We start from the raw sequence: 26,552 nt of genomic DNA, 5'->3' as shown, positions 1-26,552 counted from the left end.
GAATGTTGTGGCTGGTTTGATCTTCTATCCAGACCAGTAAAACTTTCTCCATGTCAGAAATAAGGCTGTACTGGAGAAGCATTTTTAATTTCCTTTAAGAACTTTTCCTTTGCATTCACAGTTGGACCGTTTGGTGCAAGAGGCCTGGCTTTCAGCCTGTCTCAGCTTTCAGCACACCTTCCTGACTAAGCTTCGTCATAGCTCGCTTTTGATGTAAAGTAAGCAATGTGCGATTCTTCTTTTCACTTGAACACTTAAAGGCCACAGTAAGGTTATTAACTGGCCTAATGTCAATACTGTTGCTTCTCAGGGAATAAGGAGGCCCGAGGAGAGAGAGACAGATGAGGGAATGGCTTTGCTGGGGAGTAGTCAGTCTGCTGTTTTATATGGACAGTTCATGGCATCCCCAATTACAAAAGTAACATCAAAGATCCATGATCACAGATCACCACGATAGATATAATAATAATGAAAAAGTTGAAACTATGGTGAGAATCACCAAAATGTGCCACAGATCTGAAGTGAGCACATGTTGTTTGAGAAATAAAGCCAGCCAACAGACTTTCTTGATGCAGGGCTGCCACACGCCTTCCATTTGTAAAAAAATGCAACATCTTTGAAGCATGGTAAAACAAAGTACAGTGAAACAAGATGTGCCTAACTATGGATGTGAAAAGGTCACTAAAGAGTCAAGACACTTTTGAAGAGGAAAACCAAGTAAGAAAAACTTGCTTTACCAGTTATTTGCAAATATAATGCAAATAATTATGCAAATAATCATTGCCTTATAAAGGTGCAATAATTTAAACAGTGTAGCATTAGCATAAGCATTGAGATGAATGGAACAGAATAGAGAATGTAAAACCAGACTTGTGAATATATGGATGGACATGACAAATTGGCTCTGCAGAGCGTAAGTGAACCAGAGTATTTTAAACAGATGATGCTGGAAAAATTGAATACCCATGTGGAAAAAAATGAAACTTGGCCACTACCTCATTCCATATAAAAACTAATCTCAGGCCGGGCGTGGTGGCTCATGCCTGTAATCCCAGCCCTGTAGGAGGCCAAGGCGGGTGGATCACTTGAGGTCAAGAGATCGAGACCAGCTTGGCCAACACGGTGAAACCCTGTCTCTACTAAAATACAAAAATCAGCCAGGCGTGGTGGCAGGTGCCTGTAATCCCAGCTACTTGGGAGGCTGAGGCAGAAGAATCGCTTGAACCTGGGAGGCAGAGGTTGCAGTGAGCCAGGATTGTGCCACGACACTCTAGCCTGTGCGATAGAGCAAGACTCCATCTCAAAAAAAAAAAAAAAACAACTCAGATAAATTGTGGATTTAAATGTGAAAGGCAAACAATAAACAAAATAATATTCAGTAATAATAATAATAAAGCTTCTAGAAGGAATGTAGGTAAATATTGTTATGACCTCATGTAGTAGGCTAGGGTAAGAGAACGCTTTTTCCCCAGGTTATGAAAAGCACTTACCAAAGGAAAAGTCTGAAAAGTCTGACGATCAGGATTGCGTGAAGACTAAGAACTTCTGTTTATCAAAAGATGCTATCAAACAGTGAAAAGTCAATGCATGTTATGGACAATGATATTTGCAACTCATATAACCACTGGCTTGTGCTGGAAAGAACTTCTAAAAATTCAAAAACAAAAGATAGACAACTCAAAAGACAAGGACAAGCACTTAACAAAAGGGGATAGCCTGTGGCCCAGAAACATATGCGATGAGGCTCTACCTCATTAGTAATCAAAGAAATGCAACTTAAAACTACAATGCAATACCATTCCACCAACAACTAGAGCACTGGAACCCTCACACACTACTGCAAGGAGTATAAGTTCCAATAATAAAATTATAGCACTTTGGGAGGCTGAGGTGGGCAGATTGCCTGAGGTCGGGAGTTTGAGACCAGCTTGGTCCACATGGTGAAACCTCATCTATACTAAAAATACAAAAACTAGCCCAGTGTGGTGGCACACGCCTGTAATCTCAGCTACTCAGGAGGCTGAGGCACGAGAATCACTTGAACCCGGGAGGCAGAGGCTGCAGTAAGCTGAGATCGCGCCACTGCACTCCAGCCTGGGTGACAAGAGCGAGACTCCCTCTCAAAAGAATAAATAAAATAAAATAAAATAAAATAAAAGTTGGAAAACTAGTTGATCCTCTCCCCCATATTCTGTGACCCAGCAATTCTACTTCTAGTTGGAATCCCTCACAAAAATACATGCACGTGAGCACCAGGCGACATTCAAAGGAATTTCCAGAGCAGCGTTATTCAAAGTAACCTCAAACTGGAGGCAATCTAAGTATCTGACAATTGCAAAAGCAATCAATAAATTGTGGTCTATTGGCCAGGCACTGTGGCTCATGCCTGTAATCCCAAGATTTTGGGAGGCCGAGATGGGAGGATCACTCAAGCTCAGGAGTTCAAGACCAGCCTTGCCAACATAGAGAGACCTCATCTCTACTAAAATTCAAAGACATTAGCTGGGCATTGTGGTGCACACCTGTAGTCCCAGTCCTGAAGCAGCAGGATCGCTTGAACCACAGAAAGACAAGGCTGCAGTGAGCCCTGATTGTCACACTGTACTCCAGCCTGGGCAACAGAGAGGGACCTTGTCTTAAAACATGTGTGTATATATATATATATTTGTCTATTTATAAACAACATTGAGAACAAATGAACTACAACTTTGTGTAACAACCTGGGTGAATTTCACAAACATAATATTAAGTCGAAGAAGCCGGATAAACATAAACACACAATATGTGCTGTTTCATTCCATTTATATGAAGTTCAGAGAATGGGAAAAACTAAATTGTAGGGTTTACTGGTGCGTGTTTAAGTGGCAAAATTACGAAGAAAGGTAAGGAAATTCTTACGAAAACCTTCAGGATAGTGATTACTTTAGAGAAAAGACAAAGTAATGGTGATGAGGAAGGGGCATGAGAAGGACTTCAGGGGGGTTGATATCATTCTAGTTTTTGACCCAGGAAATGTTCACGTGAAGGCTAACCTTGCGATGGTTAATTGAACTCTATATAGTTTTTGTAGATGTCTGTAATATTTCATTTTCTTAAAGGCTTAAAAGACAAATGATTGACAGGCAGCACTGAGCACCCAGTAGAAGGTAGACAGTATTAAATTTCAGCAAATCCTGGCAACGAAATGTAATGAATTCCCTTGCAGTGGGCAAGGGCTTGAGAGTGTGAGAACAGAAGGAGGCTATGGCAGTGGCCCAGGAGTGGAATGGTCTGTGAGCTCACTGAAAGGCTGGGCTTGGAGATAGCACATATTTGACACTGCAGACTGTGAGGCAGACATTTAGGCAAACACAAACTCAGAGTCAAATCCCCTAGGTGATTAGAAGATAGCTTGAAAGACCAAAGATCACAGTGAAGGTGATGAGTGAGTTCATAGATGTGAGAGTCTGGAAAAAGTAAAAACACATAGGGAAGTTTCAATGAACAATGGAATAAAATGTAATGTATTGATACGACGTATACAGAAGAAAGAAACTTCTGGCCTGGTAGTTATTCATTCAAACACTTCTTGAGCATCAGAAACTGTTCCGGGTGCAGTAGAGAAGACAAGAAGGTATGAAACACAGTTCTTCTCTTTAGTTTTAACTACGATAAAACATACCTTCATGAACGTTTAAGTAATAATTCAAGATTCCCATTAGCCAAGGGATAAAGTCCAAACTCATCTCCTCCCCTAATATAGAAACTCCACTCCAATTTGGCCTCTTGTTGGTGGCATCTCCCCACGGGTCTCTGCTCTTCCCCAGAGCTCTTCGTTTTCACTGCTCCTGTATATCGGAGGCATAGTTCTCTGCACTTTATATCTCTTCATTCCTACAACCACCTCCAGAACTGGTATTACGACCGCCACTGTCCAGGTGAGGTGACTGAGGCCCAGAGAGGCTAAACAACTTGTTCAAGTTTACACAGCTTGTCAGTTCTGTGGCCAAGATTGCAACCCTGGGAGTCTGTCTCTAGTACCTGTTCTCTTAACTATCCAATTGGGCTACAGCCATTTGTGCTCCAACCCCTGACAAGTTCAAGCCCTTTCGTCTCTCCGTGGCTTGGGATTTACTGTTTGTAGGCTTCTTCTCCAACAACCAGCTTGAAGAGTGCGGCCTTCTCTGTGCAGCTTTCTGTGCTACCTCCTCGAGGTCAGTACCTCCTTCTTCCATGCCCTCTCTTTCATAGGCCTCCTCTAACATGTTCCTGAATGTCCTTGAGGGCAGGAACTTGAACTTAGTTTTCTATATGTTTTGCAGAACCTATCACATATGAGATCACAGACGGTGTTGAATTAGATCCAAAGAAGAATATAAATCCCAAAATAAGTGGTGTCAACATGAAGGGTCATTAAAGGTAGAAGAAAGAGAGGCACCTATCATCTGAGGTATCCCAGGGAAGGCTTCCAGAAGGGGTAGCTCCTGGCTAGACTTTAAGGGATGAGCAAAATGTGCATAGCGGAAGATGACCAAGAGGGTGTGCACAGGCCTGGATACTCCAATGCACAGAACATCTCTAGCAATCGGTCATTAAACCAAACCCATCAAAGCAGAGCTGCAGGGAAAGTAACAATGTGAAAGAGGAAAGAACGTCAAACTCCCAGTACAGACCCAGCCCAGAACCCTCAAAAAGTTCTGCTCCTTAAGTAAATCCAGAAAACCTGAATACTGCTAAATACAAGAAACCTGGGGGAAAAAAAATCCGATTTAACCAGATTTAGATTTTTAAAATAATTTTTATTGGATAATATGGTACATAATTAACTGCAGGTTAGAGCTGCCCTGAATCAGGTCCTGTTTTAAATAAATCAGTATCGATGTGGGGGGATTTTACTGCATATTCTTTGCAACCAGGCCGCCTGAATCATTGCCATAGATCACGTTCCAACAGAAGATTCCAGCAGGAGATCTCAGCTGGTGCCCATGAGACACCCACCCAAGCCAAGAGCAAGCTCCTTCCCGAGCTTCTCTCAGTAGTGACACAAACAGTCCAGGACCCAGCCAAGAAAGAGGGCACTGGCCATGCTAAAGGGGTATTTTTTTGAGATGAACATGGGGTGGACTTCTGTGCGGTCCATTTTGGTGGAGAGCGAGGTCTGAAAAATATCTACTACTGGCTTTGGGTTACTGATGGAGTGTTTCAGCAAGACAGACTGAATGGATTAGGGATTAGGGGAGCTGAGCCTACAACATCTGGATTGTAAGGTTTGTCCTGGTTACTCTTTGTTTATATTATTACCTTTTTTCTGGGTGAATTTTGGGAACATAGGGAATACAAGTTGAGTATTCCGAATCTGAAAAATCTGAAAGGCTCCAAAACCGGAAATATTTTGCTGCTCAAAGGAAATGCTCATTTTGAGATAGAAGATCAGTAGGACTTGTTTTCACGACCGTGTTGATCAAACAGGATGTAGCAGAGAAACGAGCCCAAACCAGCTAGGACTAGGAGTTATAATGCATTTGCATGCTGTAAGACACTCGCCAGTGCCATGACAGTTAGCAAATACCATGCCAGTGCCTGGAAGTTACCCTATATGGTTTTGGGCACTCCCTGCCCCTTTTCCAGAAAGTTCTTGAGTATACCCCTTATTTAGCACATAATTAGGAGTAGTTATAAACATAGTTTGCCAGCAATCCACAAGTGGGGTAGCTCGGCTCATCTATGGAGCAGCCGTTTTGCTGTACAGTTGCTCCAATAAACTTGCTTTATTTCACTGTCAGCTCGGACTTGCGCTTGAATTCTTTCCTCAGCAAAGCCAAGAACCCTCCCAGCCTGAGCCCCAACTCGAGGGTCCACCTGCATCAGTTGGGCATTTCATATTTCAAATTTTTAGATTAAGGATGCTCAACCTGTACATAAATATTATTTTCGGCCAGTCGTGGTGGCTTGTGCCTGTGATCCCAACACTTTGGGAGGGCGAGGGGGGGCAGATCACCTGAGGTCAGGAGTTCGAGACCAGCCTGACCAACATGGAGAAACCCTGTCTCTACTAAAAATACAAAAATTAGCTGGGCATGGTGGTGCACACCTGTAATCCCAGCTACTGGGGAGGCTGAGGTAGGAGAATCGCTTGAACCCAGGAGGCAGAGGTTGCAGTGAGCCAAGATTGCACCATTGTACTCCAGCCTGGGCTGCAAGAGTGAATCCCCCGGCCGGGCGTGGTGGCTCAAGCCTGTAATCCCAGCACTTTGGGAGGCCGAGATGGGTGGATCATGAGGTCAGGAGATCGAGACCATCCTGGCTAACACGGTGAAACACCATCTCTACTAAAAAATACAAAAAACTAGCCGGGCGAGGTGGCGGGCGCCTGTAGTCCCAGCTACTCGGGAGGCTGAGGCAGGAGAATGGCGTGAACCCGGGAGGCGGAGCTTGCAGTGAGCCGAGATCCGGCCACTGCACTCCAGCCTGGGCAACAGAGCGAGACTCCGTCTCAAAAAAAAAAAAAAGAGTGAATCCCCACCTAAAAAAAAAATTTCATATATATATGTGTATACACACACACACACACACACACACACACACACACACACACACACACACACATATTTAGGCCAGGCACCGTGCCTCATGCTTGTAATCCCAGCACTTTGGAAGGCCGATGCGGGTGGATCACGAGGCCAGGAGTTAGAGATCATCATGGCCAACACGGTGAAACCCCATCTCTACTAAAACTACAAAAAATTAGCCAGACCTACATTAGCACGTGCCTGTAGTCCCAGCTACTCGGGAGGCTGAGGCAGGAGAATTGCTTGAACCTGGGAGGCAGAGGTTGTGGTGAGCCGAGATCACACCACTGCACTCCAGTCTGGGCAAGAGAGCAAGACTTCATCTCAAAAAAATATATATTTTTTTAATGTATATTTTATACATGTAATATATATAAAATATATGTATATAAAAATACAGATATTCTTTTCTTTTCTTTTCTTTTGAGACAGTCTCACTCTGTCACCCAGGCTGGAGTGCAGTGGCACGATCTCAGCTCACTGCAACCTCCGCCTCCCGGGTTCAAGCGATTCTCCTGCCTCAGCCTCCTGAGTAGCTGAGACTATAGGCGCCCGCCACCACACCCAGCTAATTTTCGTATTTTTAGTGGAGACGGAGTTTCACTATGTTGGCCAGGCTGGTCTCAAACTCCTGACCTTGTGATCCCCCCACCTTGGCCTCCCAAAGTGCTAGGATTACAGAAGTGAGCCACTGTGCCCAGTAAAAATATATATATATTATTTTCAACTGGTGTCTAAATGAGAAAAACTCTCGACTTTTCATCAGAAGCCCCCAGACGTGTCATAACTTCTCAGGGTGTATAAGAGAGACCCCTTGCCCACCTCTGCTCTCTCATAACCATTACGAAGAGAGAGTGCAATACAGCGAGTATGGTTTTCAGAAGATGAGAAAATTTTTTTTTAAAATATTTTTTTTTACTGCTACTTATTTGCCTTAGATTCTTCACAAATAAGGACAATACCTCTCACCGGCACTCTTCCATCTACAAATTACCTTGCTGACCTTGACCTCACTGAAACTCATTTTGCAAATGAGAAGACACCGTTCTGTGAATTTTATTGATTTGCCTAAGATGGCAACGTTACAAGGTAGTGGAGTCAAGCCCAAGTCTAGGACTGCTGTGCCCAACTCCATCCTGGTTATTTTAAGACGATTGCAGGCCGCAGACCCCAACCCACTTCACAGCAAACACATTACAACATATTTACATTCCACAGAACATATACATTTTTGCTGTATAATTTTTATAATTCCAATTTGGAGTTTTGTTATAAGATACATTTTTTTCTCATGATTCAAACCATATTATATTTTTATGTAACCATATAAGGCTTGAGTTGAGTGGCAGCTGACTCATTGACATCGCATTACCTTTTACAGACACTTAATTAAATATTTATTTCCATTTTAATGTTTTATTTTCATGTTTAGGAACCAGTACATTTTTTCCTGGTCCGAAATATTGTCTTCGGTCCTTGAAAGGTCACAAGCCCTAAGTACCGAGCCAAGAATACATAGCGGCAGAAACAGCCCTGCTCTGGCTGGGCCACCACCATAGCTCAGGGCTGTGATGTGAGCAATGGCTTCGAGGCTGGAATTACAACAGGCAGGTAGAGGTGGCTGTCACTGACCCCACTGGCCAGAGCAGAAAGAACAAGATCCTGTCAGTCTCTGGCCTTCTGACAGCTAGGTTCACCTTTGTGGATCTTCTCTGGAACAGTTTGCTGTCTGCATTCTGAAACAGGGTGGGTCCTTATGCTAAACCATGATATTACCCACACTGTTAAGCCAGCATCCAGGAAAATGTCACAGATGACCAGAGGAAGAGTTTACTATATACAGTTTTTTTTTTTTTCCTGTTTTTTGTTTTTGTTTTTTTTGAGACGGAGTCTCACTCTGTTGCCCAGGCTGGAGTGCAGTGGCGCGATCTCGGCTCACTGCAAGCTCTGCCTCCCAGGTTCACGCCATTCTCCTGCCTCAGCCTCCTGAGTAGCTGGGACTACAGGCACCCGCCACCACGCCCGGCTAATTTTTTTTGTATTTTTAGTGGAGACGGGGTTTCACCGTGTTAGCCAGGATGGTCTCGATCTCCTGACCTCGTGATCCACTCGCCTCGGCCTCCCAAAGTGCTGGGATTACAGCCGTGAGCTACCGCACCCGGCCTCTGTTTTTTGTTTTTTTGAGATATAGTCCCACTCTGTCAACAGGCTAGGGTGCAATGGCACCATCTCAGCTTACTGCAACCTCCATCTCCCAGGTTCAAGCAATTCTTCTGCCTCAGCCTCCCAAGTAGCTGGGACTACAGGCACGTGCCACCACACTTGGCTAATTTTTTGTATTTTTAGTAGAGACAGCGTTTCACCATGTTGCCCAGGCTGGTCTCAAACTCCTGACCTCAGGTGATGCACCCACCTTGGCCTCCCAAAGTGCTGGGATGACAGGCGTTAGCCACTGCACGCGGCCCAGTAAACCTCTTTCTTATACCAACCTCACAGGCTGGCATTTGGGATTCAGGGATGCTAGGGTTTGTACCCAGAGACAAGCTGATCCTGACTGACTTCATCACCAAAAACTCCAACACTAGAGAAAACTGGGATTGGAGAGGAACTCAGGGAGCAGAAGGAAGCCCCTCCTGCTGTTGCCGTGGGAACACTCAGAATCCTCCCACCAAACCTCGCTTAAACCCCATTTACTCCTAGTGTTCCATTATTGGAACACTAAGCTTGTGGAAGTTATTTATATCCTACTGATCGAGGTCATCACCAAGGTCTGACTTTTCCCACAAAAAAATTTTGCATCCTCTGGCATAAATGGGTTAAGGCTGTATCTGTAGAACCTCCCACTAAATGCAACATTGGCTACATGCAACATCTCCCCAGTAATTCTGCCTAAGTTGAGCTTTAATAAAATGCATTTTAGGCTGGGCGTGGTGACTCACGCCTGTAATCCCAGCACTTTGGGAGACTCAGGCGGGCAGATCACGAGGTCAGGAAATCGAGACCACCCTGGCTAACACGGTGAAACCCCGTTTCTACTAAAAATACAAAAAATTAGCCGAGTGTGGTGGTGGGTGCCTGTAGTTCCAGCTACTCAGGAGGTTGAGGCGGGAGAATGGCATGAACCTGGGAGGCGGAGCTTGCAGTGAGCCGAGATTGTGCCACTGCACTCCAGCCTGGGTGACAAGAGTGAAACTCCATCTCAAAAAAATAAAAAATAAATAAAAATAAAAAATAAAATGCATTTTAAATGCACAGATCAGGGAAACCTAACTACTTAAAGGCATACAGCTTCAAATCCTTTTGGATAAAAAGAAAGAAAGAAATCTTTAGTAATCTATCACTGCTTACCTTCTCTCTTTGGATGTCCATGTTTTTATGTTCTGCAAAATGTTATTAAATTAGGACACATTGTCTGGGCGCAGTGGCTCATGCCTGTAATCCCAGCACTTTTGGAGGCTGAGGCAGGTGGATCATGAGGTCAGGAGTTCAAGACCAGCCTGGCCAACATGGTGAAACCCCATCTCTACTAAAAATACATAAATTAGCTGGGCGTGGTGGTGCGTGCTGGTAATCCTAGCTACTTAGGAGGCTGAGGTAGGAGAATCACTTGAACCCAGGAGGCGGAGGTTGCAGTGAGCTGAGATCACACCACTGCACTCCAGCCTGGGCCACAGAAAGAGACTCCATCTTGGAAAAAAAGAATAGGACACATTACCACAGTATTTGCTACAGCGTACTGCATTGGGCCTTGGAATTCAGAAAGAAGAGTGAGTTGTTCGTGTCATGCCACTTTTCTTCAGTAATTGAGACAAATTTGAAGATACGGAGAAACCTGGGGATTTGGGCAAAGCTCTCCACTCATCTATTCCTCTGGTTGCCATGGAGAATAACAGTTTTAAAGGCATCTTTAAATGAAGTCAGCTCTGAGCTGAAACCTCTCCTTTTAAGTGAGAAAGCGCACTCAGAGCGGAGGGACGGCCGCTGTCTTTGCTGCTGTAAATGGCAGATAATCCGAAGAGGACACAACAGAACCTTGTGCCTGTTCAGAAGGGGAGAAATGCACACGGGAGATGATGACAGTTCTGGTGTAGTGCACCCTTCGGAACTCTCCAGGGCCTCCCTCTCACCCTCAGGATCTCATTTCTGATCCTCAGAGCTCCAGGTTTCTGACAGTTGGTTCTTTCTCCAAGTCCATCGGGTTTCCTTTACCAAATATTCTACTTCTTTGTACCCATCGGTCCTGGAGCTCCTGTGAACAGGGTTTCACCCTCTGACTATCCCTTCCCATGAACTAAAATTGGCTTCATCTGCCCATTCAAATTCCTTTTCATCCCTCATCCCTCAGGGAGCCCCCTTTGCTCTGTTTACCTTAAGGAAGGAGGAAACTAGCTAATAATGATAATAGACATTTATTAAGCACCTCTGAAGCACTTGGTGTGGATTACCTCGTTTTATCTCCCAGCAACCTTAAGATAGGTCATATCTTTACTCTATTTTACAAAGGAAGAAACAGTCTTAAGAAGCTCAGATAACTTGGTCGCCCAGTTGGCAAGAGCCAGAGTCAGAGTTCAACCCAGACAGTCCAACCCCAGAGGCTCCCCTCATCTTGCCTTTCCATTGAATCATACATTCATTTATTCAGCCAGTATTTATTAAGTCCTCACTACATGCCAGGCAGTGTTCAGGGGTTATAGCATCAAGGCAAAAGGGGTTTCCTCCCTCATTATGAGACTAATTCTAGCAAGGAGAGGTGGGCAAGGAATGAACGAATAAGTCAGATAATTTCTCTGTTTGCAGATGATATAATCTTATATATGGAAAACTCTGAAGTCACCACAAAAAGAACAAACAAAACAAAACAAAACAAAAAACCTCTTAGAACTAATAAATGAATTCAGTAAAGCTGAAGAATACAAAATCAACATATAAAAATTGGCAGTGTTTGTATATACTAATAGTGAACTATCTAAAACAGAAATCAAGAAAACAATTCCATTTACAATAGCTACAAAAAAATGAGATACCAAGGAATAAACTTAACCAAGAAGATGAAATATCTCTGCAATAAAAACCATAAAGCATTGATGAAAAAAATTTTAAAAGACACAAATAAATGAAAAGATATGTTATGTTCATGGATTAGAAGACTGAATATTGTGAAAATGACCATACTACCCAAAGATATCCACAGATTTAACGCACTCCCTATCAAAATACTAAAGACATTCTTCACAGAAATAGAAAAAAATAAATCCTAAAATTCATATGGAACCATAAAAGACCTCAAAAGGCCAAAGCAATTCAGAGCAAAATCAACAAAGTTGGAGGCATCACACTACCTGATTTCAAAATACACTATAAAGCTGTAGTAACCAGAACAACATGGTACTGGCATAAAAAGAGACACATAAAACAATGGAATAGAGAGCCTAGAAATATATTCAGGCACCTACAGCCACCTGTTTTTGACAAAGATACCAAGAACACACATTGGGGAAAAGATTGTCCCTTTAATAAATTGAATATCCTAGGGAGGCTGAGGCAGAATAACTTGAACCCAGGAGGAGAAGTTTGCAGTGAGCTGAGATTGCCCACTGCACTGCAGCCTGGGCAACAGAGTGAGACCCTGTCTCAAAAATAACATAAAATAAAATAAATTGAATATCCACATGCGAAGAATAAAATTAGACCCCTATCTCTCACCGTATATGAAAATCAACTCAAAATGGATAGAAGACTTAAAAGTAACACCTGAAACTATAAAACTACTAGAAGAAAACAAGGGAAACACTTCACAACACTAAGCTAGGCAGGGTTTTTTAAAAATAAGAAGTCAGAGGCACAGGTATCAAAAGCAAAAACAGACAAATGGGACCACATGAAATTAAAAATCTTTTGCATAACAAAGGAAACAATTAACAAAGTGACGAGAAAGCCTACACTCATAGGTTTGGAAGAAAATATTTGCAAACTATCTATCTAACAAGGGGTTATCCAGAAATATGTAAGGAACTTAACAGCAATAAAACAAATAACCAGATTAAAAAATGGGCAAAAAACCTTAATAGACATTTCTTAAAAGAAGACATACAAATGGACAACAGGTACGTGAAAAAACGCTCAATATCACTAAATGTCAGAGAAATGAAAATCAAAACCACAATGAGATATCACCTCATTCCAATTAGAATGGCTCTTATCAGAAAACAAGTGTTGGTGAGGATGTGGAGAAAAAGGGACACTTGCATACTGTTGATAAGAATGTAAATTAGTAGAGCAATTATGGAAATCAGTATAGGGGTCCCCCCAAAATAAAAATAGAATTACAATATGATTCAACACTCTCACTGCTGGATATATATCCAGAGGAAGTGAAATCAGGGCTGGGGGCGGTGACTCAGGCCTGTAATGCCAGTACTTTGGGAAGCCAAAGCGGGTGGATCACTTGAGGTCAGGAGTTCGAGACCAGCCTGACCAACATGGTGAAACCCCCTCTCTACTAAAAATGCAAAAAAATTACCCGGGCGTGGTGGTGGGCGCCTGTAATCCCAGCTACTCTGGAGGCTGACGCAGGAGAATCGCTTGAACCCGGGTGGCAGAGGTTGCAGTGAGCTGAAATCATACCACTGCACTCCAGCCTGGGCGACAGAGCCAGACTCTATCTCAAAAATAATAATAATAAAAAAAAGACTGAAATCAGGATGTTGAAGAGATATCTGCACTCCCATCTTTATGTCAGTACCATTTTTAATAGCCAAGATACGGAATTAACCTAAGTGTCCATCAATAGATGAATGGTAAAGAAAATGTGGTATATAAGCACGACAAAATTCTATTCAGTCATAAAAAAAGAATGAAATCCTGTCATTTGTGACAACATGGCTGACCCTGGAGGACACCATGTTAAGTGAAATAAGCCAGATACAGAAAGACAAATACCACAAGATCTCACTCATATGTGGAATTACAAAAAAAAAAAAAGTTGATCTCATCGAAGCAGAGTATAGAACAGTGGTTATCAAAGGCTGGGAAGGGTGACTATGGTTAACTGTAAGGTATTGTATATCACCCTATAGCTAGAAGAGAAGTTTTTGAATATTCTCATGACAAAGAAATTAAAAATGCATGAAGTGATGAATATGCTAACTACCCTGAGGTGATCATTATACAACATGTATGGGTACTGAAATATTAACTTGTATCCCGTAAACATGTACAATTATGTGACAATTTTTTTTTTTTTTTAAATGAGATGGAGTCTCGCTCTGTCACCCAGGCTGGAATGCAGTGGCGCAATCTTGGCTTACTGCAACCTCCACCTATCACGTTCAAGCTATTCTGGTGCTTTAGCCTCCTGAGTAGCTGTGAGTATAGGTGCCCACGACCATGCCCAACTGATATAATGTTACAGTTTTGGGGGTTTTTTGAGACAGAGTTTTGCTCTTGTTGCCCAGGCTGGAGTGCAATGGCAGGATCTCGGCTCACCACAACCTCCACCTCCCAGGTTCAAGCGATTGTCCTACCTCAGCCTCCCAAGTAGCTGGGATTACAGGTGCCTGCCACTACGCCCAACTAATTTTTGTATTTTTGGTAGAGATGGGGTTTCACCACGTTGGCCAGGCTGTTTTCGAACTCCTGACCTCAGGTGATCCACCCGCCTCAGCCTCCCAAAGCGCTGGGATTACAGGCATGAGCCACCGCACCTGGATGACAATTTTTTTTTTTAAATCAGATAATTTCTTTTTTTTTTTTTTTTTTTTTTTGAGACAGAGTTTCACTTTGTCGCCCAGGCTGGAGTGCGGTGGCGCAATCCTGGCTCACTGCAAGCTCCGCCTCCCGGGTTCACGCCATTCTCCTGCCTCAGCCTCCCGAGTAGCTGGGACTACAGGCGCCCGCCACTACGCCCGGCTAGTTTTTGTATTTTTAGTAGAGAGGGGGTTTCACCATGTTAGCCAGGATGGTCTCGATCTTCTGACCTCATGTTCCGCCCGCCTCGGCCTCCCAAAGTGCTGGGATTGCAGGCGTGAGCCATGGCGCCCTGCAAAATCAGATGATTTCTAAGAGTGATAGGAGCTATGGAGAAAAAAATTTCAAGGAATGGGACAAAATGGCGGTCCTCAAACTTGGGCGTGCACGAGATCAGCTGGGCCCCACCCTCGGGGCTCCTGGTCCAGTAAGTTTGGAGTAGGGCCAGGGAATTTGCATTTCTTTCTTTCTTTCTTTTCTTTTTCTTTGAGACAGGCTGAAGTGCAATGGCACAATCTCGGCTCGCTGCAACCTCCACTTCCTGGGCTCAAGCAATCCTCCCGCCTTGGCCTCCCGAGTAGCTGGGACTACAGGCGTGCGCCACCATGCCGCGCTGATTTTTTTCTTCGCCATGTTGCCTAGGCTGGTCTCCAGCAATCCACCCTCCCTGGCCTCCCAAAGTGCTGGGATTACAGGCCTGAGCCACCGCGCCCGGCCTGAATTTGCATGTCTAACAGGTTTCCAGGTGAGGTTGCTGCTGGTGGTCTGGGGACCACACGTGGAGAATCCCTAAAACAGAGTGGATTGGAATGGGGAATGGGGGAAGCCTCTCTTACTCATGTGTGGCATTTGAGTTGAGATGTGAATGACAAAAATGAGTAAGTCACTGGAATTACGAGGGAAAAAGGTTTCAAGCACAGGATACGGCAAATGTCAAGTTCCCAAGGTAGGAAAGTGAGCTCCTGGTGTCGGAAGGACAGAACAAAGATCTGCTGGGTGTTGAATGAGGCAAGAGTCAGTTTAGCCCCAACCCAGTTTGGTTCTTTCTTCTCCTACTGCTCCTCCGGGCTGTGTTGTTTAACATGAAAATCCGAATGTCTTTCACAACAAAATAGTGGCAGTAGATTGACTTAAAAAAGAAAGATCCAATATAGATTACTTTAAATGGGCTCCTCCTTTGGCAGGTTTGAAATATTTCAGTTGTCCTTCACTCCAATTTCCAATTGCAGTTTTTCAAATAAAAATAACCTCTTGTGTTTATGCAATGTATGTTGATGTTGTATATAATTTAATTATCTATTTTTTATCAGGGCAATTTGCCAAATCTTCAAGTTGTTTCAAAAGATCAAAGACAGGATCTGTGCCTTTTCTTTCCTCACTCTTTCACCCCAGTGTTTTTCAAATGTAAATGTGCCTAGAACTTAACTCACTGAGCCTCCCCGGAGAAGAACGTTTATGAGGGAAGAGAGGCCCAGGTGAACCTCTAAGCCCCTTATCCAATCCCCGCCCCAAGGAGCAGGGTAATCAGTCTGGGAAAGGGCAAGGTCTAGGATTCCACTGAGTTCTCCGTCAGGGTGAGCCCGGTCTGTTAGGGGATTTGGCTTTCTTCTTTCTCTTAACCGACTTGCCTGGGGCTGCTTCTGCGGCATGGTGTTCATTACCTGCCTTTGTTTTTATCTGTTCTGATGAAGCAATGATGTTCTCCAAGATTGATAGAAAGAGCCTGTTGATCCAATTTCTAAGAGAAATGAAGACTATCAAGCATTCTAAATTTCCTAAACATTGTACAATTGATAGTTGGCTGGAGCATCCAAAAGTTTATTATTGGTGAGTTTTATGGGCTGAATTGGGTCCCTCCAAAATTTGTGTGTTGAAGCTCTAACCCACAGTACCTCAGATGTGACTGCATTGGAGGTAGTTCTTTGAGGAGGTAATCAAGGTTAAATGAGGCCATTAGAGAGGACCCTATCAAAATGACTGACATCCTTACAAGAAGAGGAGATTAGGCCACATACACACACAGGAAGGCCAGCTGAAGACAGGAGAAGGGGACCATCTACGAGCCAAGGAGAAAAGCCTCGGAAGAAACCAACCCTGCTCACACATTGATCTTGGACTTCCAGCCTCTACCAGGACTGTGTCTGTTGTTTAAACCCCTAGTCTGCATGGCAGCTTTTGCAGACTAACACAGTGAGTGTACGTGTCTTAGATTCTTACAGAAATTTTGCTATACATTTCACTCTACACTTCTAAAATAAATTTCCTTTTATAATATAAAAGGAAACCAGGTTTCTCCCCTGAGAAAATCTTGCAGGTTTCAGTTCTGCAGGAAATCTATTGACCAGAGTCAGTGAGAGGAGACTGAACTCCTGCCTTCTGCTGCACCTTTTAATGGGTGTCTCTCTCTGCCCATATGACAGCTCTGTCTCTTCACTTCCGTTTTTCTCACTCTGGTCTGGTCAGCAAACAGAATTTGTGGGTTGTTGCTTGTGTTTCGTATTTCACATTTGGTTGAAATACATCCTGACCCAGAATAGTCCACTTAAGTAGATAGGAAGAAAAAAATCCAGATTCTTCCCCTGTCCCTGCGGTTCAAGGGGTGCTAAGAATGAAAAGCCCTTCTCTATGCCAACAATGACACAGCACTGGATATCCACAAGAGAGACTCCAGGGTGAAGAGGGAACACACATCTAGTCCCTTGAGTCCTATTGGGGGAACCTTCAGTCTGAATAAACCAGAATTCCTTCGGTTGCAAGTGACAGAAAACCAACTCAAACTAGCTTAAAACAATGAAAAAGGAGAGTGTAGAGAGGCCTCTGTAAGTAGGGTGTCCAAGTCCTGGTGGTTTCAGTCAAGTATAGTTGGATCCGGAGTTCGGAATACTCTGCTTCCCTGATATGTTGGTAAAGATGGCCACAGCTTTGTCTTCCATAGAGATACTGACCCCAGGCCAGGTGTGGTGGCTCACGCCTGTAATCCCAGCACTTTGGGAGGCCAAGTAGAGTGAATCATGAGGTCGGGAGTTTGAGAGCCTGGCCAACATGGTGAAACCCCGTCTCTACTAAAAATACAAAAATTAGCTGGGTGTGGTGGCACGTGCCTGTAATCCCAGCTACTCGGAAGGCTGAGGCAGGAGAATCGATTGAACCCAGGACACGAAGGTTGCAGTGAGCCAAGATTGCACCACTGCATACCAGCCTGGGTGACTGAACAAGACTCCGTCTCAAAAAAAAAAAAAAAGAAAAGAAAAGAAATACTGATCCCAAAGAAAAAATCATGTCTCTTATTACAGCAAACCTCCATGGGAGAACCTTGAGTGGTCCGGCGGGGTCACCTACCAATTTCTAAAATAATCAACGCAGCCAGGATGGTAGAGGATCTGGGCCACACACCTATCTACCTCCGGGACCGGGAAGTGGGGTGAGGATGGTTGGCCCCATCCAAGCCGCTGAGAGTAAGGAGGGTCGGTTCCTCCAAGAGGTGCCAGGAAGGAAGAAAGTGAACACATGAAACATGAATCTATAGGTTGGTGCAGGCTTAGAGAAAGTGCTCAGCAATGACTGGCATAAAAAGTGCTTAAGTTTCAGGAGAGTTAACCTGAGGCAAAAAAAAAAAAAAAAAAAAGTGCTTAAGTGACAATTTGATAACAAAGGGAAAAATGCTGTTCCCAAAATTTGAAAGGCTGTCTTGTGGAAGAGAGAGAGGAAAGGAAAGAGGATGAAACTCGAAATTATGTGTAGAAGTTGTAAGAGAGGCAGATTTCACTTTTTTTTTCTGGAAGGAAAATGCTTCCAGAACCCAGGAACAACAAAAACGAGTTGCTTCATGAATTGATGTGGTCCCCTTTCCTAGCTGAGTCCTAGCAGGGATGAACGGCCACCCACCAGCAATGCAGAAAAGGGAGATTCAAAAGCAGGTGAGTTGTGGGCTAGATGGATGCCAAGACCCCATTTCAACCTCAACATCTGGTGATTGGGAAACACTGAAGCAGGCCAGGCGCGGTGGCTCACGCCTGTAATCCCAGCACTTTGGGAGGCTGAGGCGGAGGGATCACTTGAGGCCAGGAGTTCGAGACCAGTCCGGCCAACATGGCGAGACCTCATCTCTAATAAAAATACAAAAGTTAGCCAGGCGTGGTAGTGGGTAACAGGTGGTGGCCTGTAATCCCAGCTACTCGTGAGGCTGTGGCAGAAGAATCTCTTGAATCTGGGAGGCAGAGGTTGCAGTGAATCAAGATCTTGTCACTGCACTCCAGCCTGGGCGACAGAGTGAAACTCTGTCTCAAAAAAAAACAAAAGAAAGAAAGAAAAGAAAAAGAAAACACTGACGCAGTAAAGAAGGTGCAAACCTGAGGGGAGCACCTTGGGCAGCTTCAAGGAGTTTTTTAAGCCAACATTTCCTGAGGCTTGACCACGTGCCAGGTTCTGGCTAAGTGTTTGCATCTCTCTCCCCCATTTAAACCTCACAGCAACTCTTGAAATAAGTTTTGGCGACTTCACTTCATGAGCGAGGAAACTTGGATGCAGAGAGGTTGAGTAGCTTGCCCAAAATGATGCAGTAAACAGCAGCGCTGGGCTTTGAAATCAGGCCAGCTGCACTTTCAGTCCCAGTTCTTCGCCTCTTTGCTCTTGGGACACAGGCAGGCCTGCTTCTTCGCAAAGAGCAGCATCACGCACCTCCCTCTGCTCACCTACCCCCTCCGGCCCGACTGGGATCAAGGTCGACTTGCTCCAGATGGCGGCAGGCAGGTCTAATGAGATGTGAAGGGATTCCCCATGGGGAGCCAAGAGTGGCTGGGAGAGAATCCCAGATTCACATCCCCCAACTTGAGATGTCAGGAGCAAATGCTGTAGCCATGCATTAAAAACAGCAGCAGCAGCAGCAAAGTCAGCACTCTCACTGAACCCTTTCCAACTCCCATCCGTCCAATTGCTTAGGTTGGAAGGACCTCAGGCCCCCAGGTGTGGCATGGGCGCTACCTGCTCTAGGCCCCCACATGCACAGTCAGTCAGACCCGGCCTCCACCATCCCCAGCATCCACACGGACAACATTGCCGACAGACCCATCTTTCACCGATGCAACTTGCCGTTTCCTCTCAAAATGAGGGAAAGCACCTGCTCAGGCACTGAGACACACACCTAGGAATTTGTATTTCTCTTTTTTAGAGAAAGTAAATCTTGAAATGAATAGACCGATAGGCCAGGCGCAGTAGCTCACACCTGTAATCCTAGCACTTTGGGAGGCTGAGGCGGGAGGATTGCTTGAGCTCAGGGGTTAGAGACCAGCCTGGGCACACAACAGTGAGACCTTGTCTCTAATAAAAAATTTTAAAATTAGCTGGATGTGGTGACACACACCTGTAGCCCCAGCTATCCGGGAGGCTGAGTCAGGGCGAGGTGGGAGATCAAGTCTGCAGTGAGCTATGATCATACCACTGCACTCCCAGCCTGAGCGGCAGAGCGAGACCCTGTCTTAAAATAAATAAATAAATAGAAATAGATAACGTGGAGGCCTCCTGGACTCTGGACCCATGTGTGTGTTGTATCTTACAAAGGATTAAACAGAGCTGGGCCACCTCTCACCTGGTCCAGTTATTTGTTTTCCCCAAGCTTCCTGTTTCTCTTCCCCTCTGTGCCCGATGCTAATCGTCAGATTTCCAGGTTGGTCATGGCTTCAGAAGTTTCACTGAGGCATGTGGCGATCTGAGTTTGTGGTCTTTGTTTCTTCCTTCCGCTGTACAGTTAATGATGAACACCGGAACAGCCACCTTCTCAAACACCAACCTGAAATTCACAGGAGAGCTTGACAGAGGCCGAGGACGTGTGATTTTTAAGGTAAGCATGTGATGGCTTGGACAGGAATATATTTTGAGAGGTTAACATAGCACCAAAGAGATGGTTTACTTTAAAGGCAGGCTGTAACTCAGGATCACGAGCTTGGAGACTTGAATGCAACAAAAGGCAAACTGAGCTTGGCTCCTGCAAGAGCCTCCTGTGAACGTGAGCTGTGTCCTAGCAGCCTTTGAAGGTGGACTCTAAAAAGAAAATGTCTTAAAGAATTGCAGAAGATGGCTGTGACTCGCAGTTGTGGTGGGGAAAATTTTGCAAGCACATTCTTGGAATGTATCAATTAAATATGACATCAATATGAGAGTCAAGGTGAAAGTCAAATTCCTTGCTGGAAACAACCATAGCAATGACTCATCCTATAGGTCTTGAAATTACAGCTATATTTCAGTAACACTGTATATTTCAAAACCGCAAAATGGAAGCTTTGATTTTTCATTCAGTTACCTGAAAAGTACTACAACAGTATCCAAGAGCAACGAAATTGCATTTCAGAGACCTGACATGAGATGGTTAGTGGGTGTTAGGAGAGTGTATGGGTTTTAACGACCCCTTCTGATTTGTTCTTCACTCAAAGCTGCTGCCAATAAGCTACTCCTAGAGGACACTGAAAGATCCTTTCCTGTTTTTAAAAGAAATGACATGCTTCATCAAGAATTATTATGAATTTTGGAAGGAAACGGTACTACAGGATCTCCATCTCTTTTTCTCCAGCGAAAATTGTATTTCTGTAATTCAAGATCTAGTCACAAGGGCTTAAGCAAGATCTTGTGCCAGCAATCAGGCATGGATCAAATGCACTTTTGCCTTCCTAAGTTAAGTTCAATTAAAATAAAAACGGTCGGCCGGGCGCGGTGGCTCAAGCCTGTAATCCCAGCACTTTGGGAGGCCGAGGCGGGCGGATCACGAGGTCAGGAGATCAAGACCATCCTGGCTAACACAGTGAAACCCCATCTCTACTAAAAAATACAAAAAACTAGCCGGGCGAGGTGGCGGGCGCCTGTAGTCCCAGCTACTCAGGAGGCTGAGGCAGGAGAATGGCGTAAACCCGGGAGGCGGAGCTTGCGGTGAGCTGAGATCCGGCCACTGCACTCCAACCTGGGCGACAGAGCGAGACTCTGTCTCAAAAAAAAAAAAAAAAAAAAAGGTCATAGAACATTCACAGGATAAGGTGTGATTCCTGAGTCTAATATTTCAAAGATTTTTTTTATGCAAGATAAAGTAAGTCATAGATGGCCACCTGTTATTTCCCTAGGGATCCCTTTGCCTTGGAAGAAATGCCTATGAATTGTCCCAGGTTGGCCACCACTAAGAACTGGGGACATCAGACTGCTCCTGGACAAAGCTGCCTTCATGAGTTTTGTTTCATTTTTAATTTTCATTGAAAATAATAGACATATAGCTGGGTGCGCAGTGGCTCACGCCTGTAATCCCAGCACTTTGGGAGGCTGAGGCCAGAGGATCGCCTGAGGTCAGGCATTCGAGACCAGCCTGGCCAACGTGGTGAAACCCCATTTCTACTAAAAATACAAAAATTAGCTGAGCTTGGTGGCATGCGCCTTTAGTCCCAGCTACTCGAGAGGCTGAGGTAGGAGAATCGCTTGAACCTGGGAGGTGGAGGTTGCAGTGAGCCAAGATCGCACCATTGCACTCCAGCCTGGGCGACAGAGCGAGACTCCGTCTCAAAATAATAATAATAGAGATACAGAAAAATGCATATATCATAGGTGCCAGCTCAATGGATTTTCACAAACAAAACACATCTGTTTAACCAGAACACAGCCAGCACCCTAGAAGCCCCCTCATTCTCCCTTTCAGTCACTGCTGACCACCCAAGGTAACCAATATTCTAACTCTAACACCATAGATCAGTTTTGCCTCGTTTTATACTTTGTGGAGATGGAATCATGCAGTCTGTTCCCTTTTGTGTCTGGCTTCTTTCACACGTTACGTCTGTGCCATCCATCCGTATTGCTGTCTACAGTTACAGACTGTTCCTTCTCTCTGTTGGCTGGTATTCCATTATGTGAGTATACCACCATTTATTTATCCATCCTACAGCTGATGGACATTTCAGTAGCTTCCACTATGGGGCTGCTAGCGAGCCAGCTGTGGGAGTGTGTCACGTGGGTCACAGTGTGCCGGTGCCCAGGACTGCTCCTAAGGTGTGTGGATGCTTCACGCAGCTGCTTGGAACAGCGCTGGCTGCACCACATTGTCTGTTGCCCTTCTGCCGGCAGATGCAAGCCTCGGGCGAGAAAGGCCACAGCTCCCCGCCTGTGAACACCGACTCTTGTTTCCATGAAAAAAGTTTGTAAAAAAGATCAGCAACTGAGAACAGAAGTAAGTATTGTTTGCATTATCTTAGAGATTGCAGCAGCTGGCCGTAGAGAATCTGGATCAGAGCTAACAAGGGAACTTATTGAAGCAGGATATAGCCTAACAATTCTTGAACAAGGAATAGGGCATGCCCAGGGAAGTAGAAAATAGTAGAAGCTGAGAGGTAAAATGTTGCCAAGAAAACTTAACTGAACCATCTTATCTCAATAGCTTGTGTGTTTTAAATAAGGGCAAGAAGATGGGCGTGGTGGCTCGGCTCATGCCTATAATCCCAGGACTTTGGGAGGCTGAGGTGGAAGGATCACTTGAGGCCAGGAGTTGGAGACCAGCCTGGACAACATAGTGAGACCTTGTCTCTACCAGAAGAACAAAAAAAGAAAAAGCTAAAAATCTTCATGAACAAAATAACTTGCCTATCTTTTCCCTGAGAAAGTGAGTTTGCATCTCGGCCCAGGGCTGTCCTGGGGAAGTCTCCCAGGCTGTCTGTGGTAAAGTTTTGCTTCTATAAAAAGAGGGGACTATGATCAGGGCCTGAGGGGACTATGATCAGGGCCTGAGGGTCGGAGACACGGAAGGTGAAAGTGCTAGAAAACACTGAGTAGATGCTGACCAAATGCTGTATTCCCTCTCAGCCCCCACGTGCCGTGGTTCAGACAAGAGCTATGCAATACATAGCTGAGAGCTCAAGTGCACAAATGGGCTAGAATGTGGTGACTCAGAGGAAGGTCAGAAGATGCATAGCTTGTGCCCTTTGAAAATCTAAAAGAAAAATACGTGAAAAAACTGCATGGGTGCCAGCGCAGGGCAGGGAGTGAGTGGGGAGAAGAACAGCATGCTCTGGAGCGGACAGACGCCAGCCAGGGGCAGGCTGGAAGGCAGCACGGGCTGCACACACCAAGCTGACGGCCTTTTCTTCGAATGCAGCTTCACCCTACACGTATCAGATTCTGGGTACTAAGAGAAAGGCTCTAGCGCGATCTGCATCTTGGCAAGTTTTCACTGGCCCAGACACTCAATCACCTGGTTGGGTGAACGAAGTGGGGCCTGAGGTCTCAGGATTTGGGGTGCTTTCAGGATGCTTCTTCCCAGAACTTCTCTTCTGTATGAACCCAGAGTCAGTGGCTCCAAGACAGATCTTAACCTCTCCTGTGAGTGGAGATGACAAGTTTGGATTTAAGGGCAAAAGATAGTATCTCTGGGAATAAAAGGCAGGCAACACAATAAGCTTTGAAGTCCCGGTGCCTGAAGTCCACTGCTGGAACTCCAGCTGTGCTGTGGGTCTCCGCGGGGCCGGGAGACTCTTACCAGGCACACCAACAGGGCTGCAGGAAACGGGGAGGGGTGAGTGCTCTCCAGTTAGGCAGAAAAAAATCACTCCAGCTCCACGGGTTTCACCACCGCGACTGAGGCTCCTTTTTCCTTTTGGACTCCCAGCCCCAGTCACAATCATCCTTCACGGTTACCCATGTGCGTGATGTTTCCTGACCCTCAAAGAGATGCAACCCACTTTATCCCAACATGAAGGAGATCAGCGGTTACCATCACACCCGCTTTACCAATAAGCTCAAGCAAACCCAGAGACATGATATAACTGACTGGTGTATGAAAAGCCACAAGCCATAGGTCCAAGTCTCCTGGACGTGTTCACCAGACCACATCTTCCAGAAAGACAGACCTGAGCCCCTGACATAGGCAGGTGTAGATGGTCTTCAGGTTTTAAACCAACAGAGCCTGGATTTAAGGGTCACGGATAGTGGCCACTCAGCCACGGCGTGGAGAGGCTCAGCTGGTTACCTCCTAAGAATACCAGGTGAACAGCTTTGAGAGATGCTTAGGTGATAGAGTGCACTGGATTTGGTGACAAGCCGCTTGGGGAAAAGGAAAGTCAGGATATCCCTAGGTTTCTTGCCTATGGGTCTGTGTTGGACAGTCACAATCACTGGCCAGCTGGCCTTTGAGGTCAGCCTTATTGATAGAGGCTGGATTTCAGGGGTCGTCATTCATTTATTTTGTGAACAAACATTAATCGAGTGTCTATCTGTGCCTAACACTCTATTGAACGCAGAATCATGCGGGGTGGAAGCATCCTTCCTCTGGGTTTAGTCTATGTTTGACTCGGCTTTGTGTCCCCAGCAATTCACCCACCACCTGCTGTCTTTGCGAGTTCTCAGTATAGTCACATTCTGAATGAAGAAAGGATGAGATGTTTGTTTTTGTTGTTGGGGGTGGGGGGCAGGCTCTTGCTCTGTCACCCAGGCTGGAGTGCAGCGGTGCGATCATGGCTCACTGCAGCCTCAACTTCTCTGGCTCCAGCGGTCCTCCCATCTCAGCCTCCCTGTTACCGGCAGTGAGTCCAAACAGGTCTGTGGCAGCCTCAGTTCTTTCCTCCTCCGAAGAAAGAATTCAACCAAGGAGGCATAAAGCAGAAGGAAAGACTGAGGCAAGTTTCAGAGCAGGAGTGAGAGTTTATTAACAAGCTTTCGAGCAGGAATGAAAGGAAGTAAAATTTGGAGGAGGGCCAAGCGGGCGACTTGAGAAACCAAGTGTGCTATTTGACCTTTGACTTGGGGTTTTATATGCTAGCATACTCCCAGGGGCCTGCGTTCCTTCTCCCCTGATTCTTCCTTTGGGGTGGGCTGTCCGCATGCGTAGTGGCCTGCCAGCACTTGGAGGGGCCGCATGCACAGTGTGTTTACTGGAGTTGCGCACATGCTCACTTGAGGCATTCTTCCCATGCAGGTCCAATGTCCCTAGATACTCACATGCCAGTTAATGTGCATGCTTGAGCCCACTCGATCAACTCCTGAGACCTTATCAGGAAGCAGCTAATCACCAGTTTCAGATGTTTCCTATCTAGTGGGAGACTGCCTTTCCCTGGCGCTGGCTACAACCAATTATTACTTTAGAGAGACAGTTCACAACCTTCACCATCACCTGATGGTCGCCTAACATTCCTGATGGGGTCAGGGGAGCCCTCTCCTGCCCTGCTCATGTCTGACTAGCTACCTACTGTAATCCCGAGTAGCTAGGACTATAGGTGCACACCACCACACCCGGCTAATTTTTTTTTTTTGTATTTTTGGTAGAGACGGGGTTTCACCAGGTTGCCCAGGCTGGTCTTGAACTTCTGAGCTCAAGCAATCCACCCACCTCGGCCTCACAAAGTGTTGGGATCACAGGTGTGAGCCACTGCACCTGGCCAGAAGAGAGAATTTCTTTAAAAACATACTCAAACCGCCGGGCGCGGTGGCTCAAGCCTGTAATCCCAGCACTTTGGGAGGCCGAGACGGGTGGATCATGAGGTCAGGAGATCAAGACCATCCTGGCTAACACGGTGAAACCCCGTCTCTACTAAAAAATACAAAAAACTAGCCGGGCGAAGTGGCGGGTGCCTGTAGTCCCAGCTACTGGGGAGGCTGAGGCAGGAGAATGGCGTGAACCCAAGAGGAGGAGCTTGCAGTGGGCTGAGATCCGGCCACTGCACTCCAGCCTGGGTGACAGAGCAAGACTCCGTCTCAAAAAAAAAAAAAAAAAAAAAACATACTCAAACCATATCACTTATCTGCTTAGAAGTCATTGGTGGCGTGGTCGGGCATGGTGGCTCACGCCTGTAATCCCAGCACTTTGGGAGGCTGAGGCCGGTGGAACACCTGGGATCGGGAGTTCGAGACCAGCCTGACCAACATGGAGAAACCCTATCTCTACTAAAAATACAAAATTAGCCAGGCGTGGTGGTGCATGCCTGTAATCCCAGCTTCTTGGGAGACTGAGGCAGGAGAATCACTTGAACCCAGGAGGCGGAGGTTGCAGTGAGTCAAGATCTCACCATTGCACCCCAGCCTGGGCAATAAGAGCAAAACTCTATACCCCCAACCCCGAAAAAAAAAAAAAAAGTCATCAGTGGCTTTCCATTGCATTTGGAATAAAACTTGAAGTCCTCCTCAAGGACTCCAAAACCACATAGGAGCCAGCCCTTGTGAGTTCCACCTCCCCTACCACTCGCCCCGTTATCTCCAGCCTGTAATTATGCGACCACCGAACCTTGTGCTCCCATCTCAGGACCTGTGGAT

At 45.4% G+C, this 26,552-nt stretch overlaps 1 long non-coding RNA gene across 1 annotated transcript in view; it reads left to right on the top strand.

Annotated features, from left to right (window-relative positions):
• The window catches only part of LOC139357728 (uncharacterized), a 53,550-nt gene extending 28,802 nt beyond the window's left edge, over positions 1-24,748 (top strand). Inside the window, exons 3-4 of the long non-coding RNA XR_011611337.1 lie at positions 20,038-20,130; positions 22,204-24,748. This is a non-coding gene — a long non-coding RNA (uncharacterized lncRNA). The remainder of the gene's footprint in view (positions 1-20,037; positions 20,131-22,203) is intronic.
• Positions 24,749-26,552: the final 1,804 nt, after the last annotated feature.

Source organism: Macaca nemestrina, chromosome 13, assembly GCF_043159975.1.
Source record: "Macaca nemestrina isolate mMacNem1 chromosome 13, mMacNem.hap1, whole genome shotgun sequence".
NCBI classification, from domain to species: Eukaryota; Metazoa; Chordata; class Mammalia; order Primates; family Cercopithecidae; genus Macaca; species Macaca nemestrina.
This window is presented reverse-complemented; position numbering and strand designations above follow the sequence as displayed.